Source organism: Symphalangus syndactylus, chromosome 4 (genome assembly GCF_028878055.3).
Source record: "Symphalangus syndactylus isolate Jambi chromosome 4, NHGRI_mSymSyn1-v2.1_pri, whole genome shotgun sequence".
NCBI lineage: Eukaryota > Metazoa > Chordata > Mammalia > Primates > Hylobatidae > Symphalangus > Symphalangus syndactylus.
The window spans coordinates 151,503,323-151,511,548 of NC_072426.2; positions in this window are offsets into that span (position 1 = coordinate 151,503,323).

An 8,226-nucleotide genomic window follows, 5' to 3' on the forward strand; every position below is an offset into this window, starting at 1 on the left:
TCTATGCTTTTCTCCTGTTACTCTATCTTATGTCAATTTAATTCTTAGTCCGAGCTGGGAACCTAAGAGGATGAAGGTGGAATTTTTCTACCCCCACACCTAGTTTTCCCAAACTCCAATTAATTTCTCTTCAACTTAACAGGATATCTGGGCTCTGTTTGAGTTCTCCTCCACAAAAAGCAGTAAAAGCCTTGCTACCAGGCAGGGAGCTGGGGCAACGGTAGAATTCACTTTCTTGGTTTCTGTTTTTAGGTGGTCATAATGCTATGCTTCCTGCTCCTGAATATCAGAAAGATGTGTTTCTTCTATTTCATCTAATTATGTAATTGTTTAGAAATTGCTACATATTTTACCCTTTAATGAATGTTCATGTAAAGTAGCCACAAACAAATTAAAAGTAAAAATTAAGTAAAACATATGCTTTTCAGGTTATGTAATTTCTCCATGTTAAACAAAATACTCACAAACTAATTATACATAATTTATCAAATAATATTGAATTGAAATTTTTAACTTAATTTTTTACCTAATTCAGGGTAAAAATTCAAAGTAATTATTATTCTGATTAAATGCACACATGCATATTCATAAAATTTGGATGGCAAAGATTCATCTTTATCACATTGACAGCTGATTTAGTTGATTTTAGAAGTAGGTGCTTTAAAGAAGCAAGAGCACCTAATTCCTTTAGGAGCCAGAGCTAATCTAATACATCGCATTTTTTGTTTGTTTGTTTGTTTGTTTTAGTCAATACTCTCACTCTTGTTTCCTACTAGCAGCAGAAAGAATAAAGATTATTGTGAATAATGTGTGATCCATTCACATGGCCTCTAAATATTAAGAATAGAGCACATTCTCTTTCATACCTATTTATAAAGGTCATGATTAAATTTATCTGAATTACCTATTGATAGGATCATTAATGATTTATTTTCTAAGGTAATATATAAGACTGATTTTCTAAGGAGATTGGTATAGTCAACATAATAAATTTTACAATATGTCAACATGATTAACCACCTAGAATGATATTTGATGCTCCAAAAACAACAGATCATAATCTGCTCTCCTCATATTAACAGTGATACCATGAGGCAAAAAATATCTCCTAGTAGATATTTCCTAGAATAGTTAATTAATTTAGCTACCATACCACAATCTTCCTCCAATAATGCAGTCTCGTTAACAAACTCTTGTACGCATCTTTGGAACAATTTTGTTTTCTGAAATTGTGTCTTCCTGACAGACCATGAGCTGTAACTACTTACAGCTCTTCTTCAACCATGTATATAGTTGTCCATTCTATGAATCAACATTGCTATTTTCAATTGCTGTTGGTAAGAAAAATGTCAGTTTATTTCCAAATCTATAAATTTCACTCTGAAAGGCACTACAAAACCTAATGTATTATTTAATCTTAGCTGTTTCACAATATAGATTTTAGATGTAAGCTGCCTTCGGGCCTCTGCATTTTACAATGATTATTATGCATGTGAGAAATTTTTTGATCTGGGAAGAGTTTAAGCATTCTGAGTGTCACATTTTCTACTAGTCAAATAAATAAATCAAAAGGTTATAACACAAGTTTGTTCTAGAGGTATAGCAACATGAAAAACAAAATTAAACACGTGCGAGTTTTTTCCTACATAAACTCTGCTGCTCCTGCCTCAGTATATTTTAAAAACTCCTTACACAGAGAACGCATCCTTTACATGTTTTTGCTTTATGATTGCTTACTGAGAATCTAATAAAGTGTAAATGATTTATAGGTTTGTTTGTTTTTTGTTTTTCTCTTTCCGAGATGGAGTCTTGCTCTGTCACCCAGGCAGGAGTGCAGTGGCACCATCTTGGCTCATTGCAACCCCTGCCTCCCAGGTTCAATCAATTTTCCTGCCTCAGCCTCCCAAGTAGCTGGGATTACAGGCGTGGGCCACCACACTCAGCTAATTTTTGTATTTTTAGTAGAGATGGGATTTCACCATGTTGGCCAGGCTGGTCTCGAACTCCTAACCTTGTGATCCACCCACCTCAGCCTCCCAAAGTGCTGGGATTACAGGCATGAGGCACCATGCCTGGCCTAGATAGGTATTTTTAAAATTCTCTTTGCATTGTTTAGACTGACTCTTTCTTTTTGATCTCTCTGTGCTTTTCACATATTTTTCTCATAACACTTAAAGACTCTACTGAACTTACATGCTCATGTATTTATCTCTCTCAACTAGAGAACATACCAAGATCTGCATATTTTATCATTTTATTCCAATTATCTTGTATATTACCTGCATAGTGTAGTCATCTAAGAAATGTTTATTTATGGAGGCCTTAGTACAGAAATATCCCATAGAAAAACTGACTCCTGGTACCGATATATCTAGATGTGCATCTTTTATACTCTGTCTTTACTGATCTCTTGCATTTGCTTTCTCCTGAATTAGCTTTACTCTAAGGCAATCACACCCTTTGTTTTGATGGGATAACAAGAGATAGCTCCAGGTCAAAACCTACTAGTTCAGCAGGTAGACAGATTTTCACTTCCCTAAAGTTTCCCTAAAAGTATTAGAATTTACTCTGAATATCCTTGTATGGGCTGCATGCCTATATTACTCCGTTTTCATGCTGCTAATACAGACATACCAAAGACTAGGTAATTTATACAGGAACAAGGTTTAATGAACTTACAGTTCCAAGTGGCTGGGGGGCCTCACAATCATGGTGGAAGGCAAGAGGAACAACTCACGTCTTACATGGATGGCAGCAGGTAAAGACAGTGAACTTGTGCAAGGGAATTTCTCTTTATAAAACAATCAGATCTCATGAGACTTATGCACTATCATGAGAACAGCGCAGGAAAGACTTGCCCCCATGATTCAATTACCTCCCTTCAGGTCCCTCCCACAACACATGGGAATTCCAGATAAGATTTGGGTGGGGACACGGCCAAACTATATCATCCTACCCCTGGCCCCTCCCCAATCTCATGTCCTCACATTTCAAAACCAATCATGACTTCCCAACACTACCCCAACGTCCTAACTCATTTCCTCATTAACTCAAATATCCACAGTCCAAAGTCTCATCTGAGACAAGGAAAATCCCTTCTGCCTATGAGCCCGTAAAATCAAAAGCAAGTTAGTTACCTCCTAGATACAACAGGGGTATAGGCATTGGATAAATAAAGACATTCCAAACAGGATTAATTGGCCAAAGCAACCGAACTTTAAGCTGTTTTTTGTTTTCTGTTTTTTTTTCTTTTCTCCACCCTGTCAGCAGTTAACATAGCCCCGCACTTCAAGCTGTTTTTTTCTTTTCTCCATCAGGTCAGGAGTTAAGTTTTACATGAGAGGCTTTCTTTTTCCGTCTTTTAGAAAACATTTTACTAGGCCAGGATCCCAAATATCACTGTTTATATTCTCTGTAAAGTTTTAATTATGAAAAAGGATTTGTGAGTTTGGTCTGAAGCTATAGCCAATCTGGCATGCTTTGCATGTCTTTCTGTATGGCTCTGTCAGAAAGAAGGACACCTTAAAATGAGATGCAGGTCTAGGACTCCATAGCCCTGCTGTTCAAGTCAGCCAGGAAAACTGGTCAATAGCAAACTTTGCTGCAGGCCTCCATCTTGTTTTACGTCCTTGGAAGTGTGACCTGTAACCACATAGCAGTGCTTTGTTTTTGCCTGTGCCATTTTACAGTGGTGGCCCAGGATCAATACTGGCTTAGGGAATGAGTTCTTTCTGGTCGGATATCTGTGTGACCTTTGCCATTTGATGATTTTTCTCCCCCCGCTACAGTCTTGAAAATTCCTTTCTCTGAGCTACTGGGAGGTTACCTTTGCTAAAGTTAGAAAGGCAGAAATATTGGCCGCTTGACATGGTTAAAGTCAGGTAATAAGGGATCTAAAAGGATTTTCTTAAAGATCACTCAGCTTAATTAAAAATGGATATGCAAGTTGTAGGCATATTTAAAAGGCCTTTATGTTTTTCTCTTCTTGGATCTTGTTTTTCTGGAAAAAGGTTTTTATCTCAGTCTACTGAATTATTTTTTTTTCCATTTTGCCTTAGCACTCTTAATTCATGCATGAGAGGTCCTAAGATAATTTCTGATGGACTAGGACTCCTTGGGAAAAGCAGAAAAGGTGCTACAGATTCCATTTTGGGAGAGACCTCTGTTTTCCTCCTGGCTCCCTGGGAATTAGAGGTGGCTAGTTTCCTCTCAAAAACTGTTTTTGTCTTCCAGCTACACCTGTTTTTTGGGCCCTAAAAATAGCATGCTTTCCTAGCCTTGCTCTTAAAGGATTCTACCTGGAGGACAATAATCCAATTAGGAGATTGGAAAATGGAAAATCTTATAACTACTGGATCTGCTTCTCTTTGTCTGTGTGGTTATGTATGTGTTGTGTGTGGTATCTACAAAAAGAGCTCTAATTAATTGACTTAAAGAAGGATAAGTGCTTGGATCAAATATTTTTAAAGGGAAGATAAAAACTGTGGTACCTTTTAGTTCTTGTGACTTTAATCTTTGAGAAACAAAAATGGCCTTAAAGATAATTGGTAAAATGCAGATGTTGTCAAAATGTAAATTTTTGCCTAGGGTTAAAGGATTGTTTTGAATTAAATAAGATACAGCTAAAACAAGATGTAGACAGGTTGTGAAAATTAATCTTGAAAAAGAATTTCCATGTGTGAACATATTGACTAAATTCAAAAGCGTATTGCATGGCTTTTCTGTAAATTGAACATTGAAATAAAAGCACAACAAAGTTCTTTTAAGGCATGAATCTGCACTTTAGCAAAAATTGTAAAGTTTTTTGCTTTTTAAAAATCTCTGAGTCATCATTTTGACAAAATAAATCACTGTAATCTGAAATTCTATTTTACAACATCAAGTGTTTTAAAGCTCTAACATATGTAACAGGCTTCCCAAAGTCAAACTTCAGTTTCAAAATTTGTCTTTCCTGGCCCCTGGAGCACCCAGAAGAGTGGTAAACATGATTACCTGACATGATTAAGTACATTGCATTACCAAAATGATGTTTAATCGTTTTCAGGTTATATTTTAGGGAATAATGTTAATATATGTTCCAAAATTATATGGGATTTCTAACATTCTAATGTCTGAGTATATATTATCATCACAAGTAAGGTTGTTATGTTAAGTTATTGTAAACCACGGAGATAACCAAACTTCTTTGTCAATCATGTTTTTGAATATAACTACCCTGGACATTTTCTTATTCACAGACAATTGTTGTCTTATTTTGGTCCTCTTCAAGAGATGGTTGATAATCAGCTACAGAATTTTGACAGGTGCTCTCAAATGCAGGTTTCTGATAACTTTGGAGATTGTGACATTGGAATAAAGGAAACATGTACAGGACTCATGAAGTGCTGAAACATTCACAAATATCAGGCAAAACAAGAGTAAACTGAATGGACTGAAATAATAGAAAACTGAAAAAATCTTTTTGACTTTTGCTTGGAACATTGCTGATCCTTTTTTTGTTTTGTACAGTCAAGGAAACTTATTTTGAACCATTTATGGCCTTTAATAATTGTGTAAGCTATACTCCTGTGACCAAAATTTGGAGCATATTTGTTTCTCTCTCTGTCTGACTTCTCCAGAATTTGGAAACCAGTTTGTGAGTATTCTTATCTTATGACAATATAGTTGTTTGTATCTGTGCAATGAGAATCAACTTTCTTTTGCAACAGCACACAATTAGAGAATCTGGTTGTTTTACCAAGGCTTTGACTGGAAGGGTGTGATTCTCTTTAAGGAGTCAAGCTCAATTCGTAGAGCCAATAAATGCCCCTTGGGAAAACTGGCCTCATACCTTGTCTACACAATTCCCATACAGGGTTCTTAACCTGAGGGGAGTAAAGAATGTCACTTTCTAACAGGCTCAGAAACCTCATGTTCTTGGGACCTCAAGAAGAGAGGAGTTCATCCAACTCATAGGTATTTGAGGGCACAAACCTATGGCTGGGCTTGGCTTTAACAAAAGTCCTATCTGAGATGCCTTGTAGAACAAAATTCCATGAACACCAGTTTAAAAAGGCTATGTAAAATCAATTATAATTGCTGCACTTTATGCAAATAATCAGGCCCAGTATAAGGCTAAAGTCTATTCTGCAAACAACTCAGTCTTACTATGATTTGTTTTTAATGAAAATAAGGACTGGAGTGAAATAAACTATGTTTCAAAACTTATCATACATTTGTCATTAAATTATAGAATCACCAGTTGTTTTTAAGTTTCTTGCCTACATTTTAGACTAATCCCGGTTATTCACGTGAACAAACCAGCAATCTCCAACTGCAGCTCAGAAGGAACAAAAGGGATGGGTGATGTAAAAGTCTGCATCAATATTCTAGTTCTGAGCAATGATGTTGCAAATCCTGCCAGGTGATGGAAATAAATAGGGTATCCATCACCTGAAGGTTTCATTTTTGAAAGTAAGACCAACGGAGATAACCAAAGCCAAGCCCCATGCACCCAAACCTTAGCAAGCATAACCATAGCCACCAGTTATTTGGGCATATCACAAGGCATCCTTTTTTCTCCCTTGTTGGAGGAAAACTAAATTCCCACCACAACCCCCACCCCCACCCCCCGGCCCCCTGTTAACCTGGGTGAAAGCTACTTTAACATCCATCAGCAGCACCCTGTTGCAGTCCCTGGGTCTTGGAGATATAAGGATGGAAGACAGAAAAAGCAATGCCTCACTTTCTCTCCCTCATGTAGCCCGCGTATTCGCTAGGAAGAGAAAGGAACCTGGGATGACTTGCTCCCCTCTTTCTAGAGAAGTAGCCATTCATCTTCAGCCTGTACCCCTTTCAAATGCATCCTGAACCCCTGGGACTCCTTTGATAAAAGGCCCCTCTTATTTTCTTTCCCCTCCTTTGTCCTCTCTTCATTGATAGGTAATTGTATCTGTACTACAGGACTCTCCTCCCAGATGCATCCTCCAAACTGGGCAAAGTTAACTTCCCAAACTTTAAACTGGTTGGCTTAGGATTGGCCTCAGGGAAAGGGAACCCAGAAGCCTGACATGCTGGCAAACAGGTAAAAGTCTTCTTTTTTTTCCAGTCGGGTTTTTGGCCTCCCTCTCTGTGTGCAAATTGGTAAAAGGCCTTGGCATTTTTGAGCTTTCCTTACCCCCCAAAACTTGTTTCACTTTGATACATGTTTTCTAACAGCCGAGTTTGTCTCTTCTCACGTTCAATCCATCTGACTCCAAACTGTCATGCAAGCAGAGCCTCAGACAATGGCTAATTTTGCCAGGGACCCTTAGACAGGTGCCTGAGGGAGATCGGATTTCCCAAACAGCGCCCCCTGCCAGCAGGAAGCAGTTAAGATCGATCTTCATCCTTAACCCTTACTCTTATTCTAATAGCAGTTAGATGTACCTTTTAGAGTGGGGAATGATAGAAACAGAAGACAGCCAAATGCTGCCCAGGTTACTGTGCACAAGGGGCTTGCCTAAAAATGCAGATGGTGAAAAAATCTATCTCTTAACATAAGCACAGTAAGGGAAATAAATCAATGTGGAGTGGCTTCAACTAAGGGCCCACCTGCAAAATGGGAGAACTGGGTGGAGCCACCAGGAATTCATGCCTTATGCAAGGAGGAGGAGCCTGGCCTCTTCAGCTCATCTGTGAGGTGGGAACCTGTGGGCAGGACCTGTTTTTTGTTGTTGTTGTTTGTTTGTTTTTGCTGAGATCTTTCTTTCAGTAGATTCTGCTCTCCACGCCTTTTAATGTGCCCTCATGCCTAATTTTTCCTGGTCATGAGATAAGAACTCGGATTTTAGCTGAACTAAGGAGAGAAAAGCATCCATCAATATGATATACAGATATTATGTATATACATCTGTATAATATAATTTACAGATGTATATATACTTATATATATAATATAAATAATATATATTTATATTAGGATCACACATTATTATCGTGTACAAAATTATTACAAATCATGTATAAATAATGTCTGAGACAAAACCAAACATACATACAGAAATGTTAATTTAATTAAAAAAGAATAATACATTCTTTGCAACAGGGGCTATTCTAAAAAGTATCAAATTAAAATAAGAAAGTAGAAAATAATAAAGGCAATAATTAAGGTATTTAAAACCAGAAAAAGAATAAAACCGACTATTTTGAGACTGACTTTGGGCCATATACTTTATCTTAGAATTCACAGAAGTAATGAATTTAGCA